At 44.0% G+C, this 3,257-nt stretch overlaps 1 pseudogene; it reads right to left on the bottom strand.

Annotated features, from left to right (window-relative positions):
• Positions 1 to 2,422: 2,422 nt before the first annotated feature.
• On the bottom strand, positions 2,423 to 2,539 carry LOC136646525 (5S ribosomal RNA; annotated as a pseudogene).
• Positions 2,540 to 3,257: the final 718 nt, after the last annotated feature.

The raw sequence follows: 3,257 nt of genomic DNA, 5'->3' as shown, positions 1-3,257 counted from the left end.
TTCTCTCAGTTCAAATTGTAATGCAATATCTACCTTGAAGTATAAGATATTGGATTGAAAGCTATGTGTGCACATTTATATGAGAATTCTGTCTTTCATGCTTGAACACAAGCTCCACCCCATCCCCTTTGTCAAGGAGCCAGGAAAGATAAAACACACACTACAGTGTGTTGTCTCCCTTGAAGGCAGAGATCATAGTGAAACTTGACATGCATGTTCTTGATGTTTTCAAGTTCAAGTTATAGTTCTTCTCCCACACTCACTTTCAAGGGGGTCGGGAAAGATGCATGATATAGCACAATATGACTGAAATAACTTATGAAAGTAGGACATACATGTTTAGGGTACAATTCTTGGTTTCAGGTTCAAATTACACACACACACACACACACACACACCCCTTCTTCTTCACAGGTGCCAGGAAAATGTAAGACATGCTACAATGCAATGCCTCCCTGTAGATTGAGATAATGGAATGAATACCACCTTAGCTCCCATATTCATTATTAAGGAGTGGAGAAAATATGCAAAATGGTTTGTAATTGTCATGTGACACCTGAATTGCAGTTTCTTGAAAAGTGTCCTTTAGTCATCTATTTGGTGTTCTCACCGTTCTTCCCTGAGGCAAAATATCAGCTCAAATTATTGTTCATCAACTGTCATGATGATCATTTGCTGGCTCAGAAGAATTAGAACTATGCAAAATAATGAACTTAAGGGCACATCCCGGAGGGAGGTTCTCTTGCAACAAGCCACGCTGACATTAATCAGGGCAGCAGAAGAGCCTGCCGATTTGTTCCCAAAGTGGGGAAAAGAAAATAGGAGCCCCTATTCATTACCCGGCTCATTACACTTTTTCAAGCTTATTAAATCATTGTTAAATGGTTTAATTTGTATTTGAAAAAGCGGAGGGCAGAGACTAACGGGATAATATGCTGAGCTTTATGTTTAGGAACTGACTACAGACTGAATGTTTTAAGTCTTGAGAATTAATTTGTCTTAGGTAAGGACTAGTCTCCACCACACTACACAATCTGGCTTATTTTTGCTTAATTAAAAAGGATCAGTGACGACTAAGTAATAGAGAAAACAAATCAGCTATTGCAGTGGTTCTCAAACTCTCTGGGAGAGAGTTTGAGAGCCAGTAAGTCCTTGCAGGGGTGGGGGGAGGAGGCAGCGGGGGTGATCGCTCCACATCCACTTTCCCTGCTGCGGGGAGCCCTGCCAGAAGTCGTGCCGGGCTCCCTGCAGCCCCCTGAGCGGCGGGATCCTGGGGATCGCGCCGCTGCCTTCCCCCGCCTATAGGCTGCCCCCCTCCCTTAAGGGGGCAGAGACAAGGGCCCTCAGGCTGGGGCATCATGATGCCCCAGTTTGAATAGCACTGAGCTATTGTAATGGTCCCTTCAGGTCAATGTTCTTTTTTTCCCAGTGATAACAATACATAGGTATTAATACAACAATCAACTGCATTTTTCTGATACACTGAAGTGAGTAATACATGTGGTTACCAAACTGTGTGCTGGAAAACTAGGGTGCTTTGAAAGCTGATCAAGTCCGTCCCAAATGAGAAAGTCGGGAATGGTGACTAGGTACACCTAAAAATTAGTTTATCTGTCATTATCCGCTTTCCCCTGCAAGATGGAGATAGAGGAGAGTACTGGGTGGGTTTAAGATTATGCTCTCAGCTCACATGAGGTGACAACAATAACACCCAACCAGTGGCATAGCTAACCGGTGGCAGGGCAGGCTGCCCAGGGTTCCACCCTGGTGTGTCGCATGAGGGGATGCAACCGTGAGGCCAGCCAAGATGACGGCTGCAGCCTCTTAGAAGGGGGGCGGTCAGCAGTGAGATCACACCTACCACGATCTTGCAGCCTGTCCCCCCACCGTTCGTTCACTTCTAAATGAAAAAATGAAATGCCAGGCTTGGGGACACTTTTGCAGTAGAATTAAATCTACCATGCTACTGTCACACCATTTCCCTGCCTTTTCCTCCATTTGCTACTTATTTACTTATGTACCAGTTCTGCAGACAGAAAGGAGGGAGAACTACTGTGGCCTTTGCCAGTTGTGATGTTCCTGAATTCTTCTCTTGTTGAAATTTGCAACATAATGTATGGTTCTGGACCACTCCCATCTCCCCAATGATGGAGGGCCCAGTCCTAACCAACTTTCCAGCACTGATGCATTTGTGCCAACAGGGTGTATGTTGCATCCTGCCATGGGGGAGGGGCAATTGTGGAGGCCACCTCAAGGGAAGGGAACATTTGTTTCCTTACTTCGGGGCTGCATTGTGGCAGCATTGGCACTGCAAAGTTGGATAGGATTGGGCCCTGAATTTTGAAATATATAGTCATGTCTTTGCATTCTTTGTATTTCTCACATTGGTTGGCAACCTTCAGTCTCGAAAGACTATGGTATAAGCCTACAGCACCCGGTATTCCCAGGCAGTCTCCCATCCAAGTACTAACCAGGCCTGACCTTGCTTAGCTTCCGAGATCAGACGAGATCGGGCATGTGCAGGGTATTTGCAGCAACAAATATGTATTTCAGTGAATAATAGAATGGGACCATCAGTAGGGACCCTGAAAGGATCGAGTTCAAACCCCCCGCATCTAACATGGGAAGGGAGAATATTTCTATTTTCTCAGCATAATGCTTCATGGTAACTTATGAGCAACTTCTTGGTTTTAATTTTTCTCACTACAAAATCCAGAGGAAACAACTTCAACCCCAAAGGCTAAGTTCATAAGCAGACTTACTTAGTCCAAGCAAAACCAATATGCCTTACTTCCAAGTAAACTTTTTGGATTTGGCTACAAGACGTGATTTTTTTACACTTGCTTCTTGGGGGTGGGACTGTACTATGGTGATAGGATAGATACTTTCTGTGCTGAAGGTCCCAGTATTCTGACCCAGTATGTGGCAGCTTCATATGGTCTTTTCTAAGAAACATAATGATATTTATTGGCTGGATACAGACAGATACTGGGCAAAGGGAGGCAATATGGGAAAAACCATGTATGCCATTCTGCACTCCTTAAAGAAAGAGTAGGATAAAAATGAGACAGAGGAGCCAACAAAATTGCTCCCCATATGATTAGCGGAATGTGGCAATCTTTCATTCAATATAAAATTCTAAAGTTGATAACAATTACAGAAGGAGAAATATAGTAAGGCTGGGCTTTCGGGGCAGTGTGATAGGACCAGGTATTTACTGTCAATTCAGATCATGAGCATCCATTCAGAAATGAACA

This window comes from Tiliqua scincoides, chromosome 3 (genome assembly GCF_035046505.1).
Source record: "Tiliqua scincoides isolate rTilSci1 chromosome 3, rTilSci1.hap2, whole genome shotgun sequence".
NCBI lineage: Eukaryota > Metazoa > Chordata > Lepidosauria > Squamata > Scincidae > Tiliqua > Tiliqua scincoides.
This window is presented reverse-complemented; position numbering and strand designations above follow the sequence as displayed.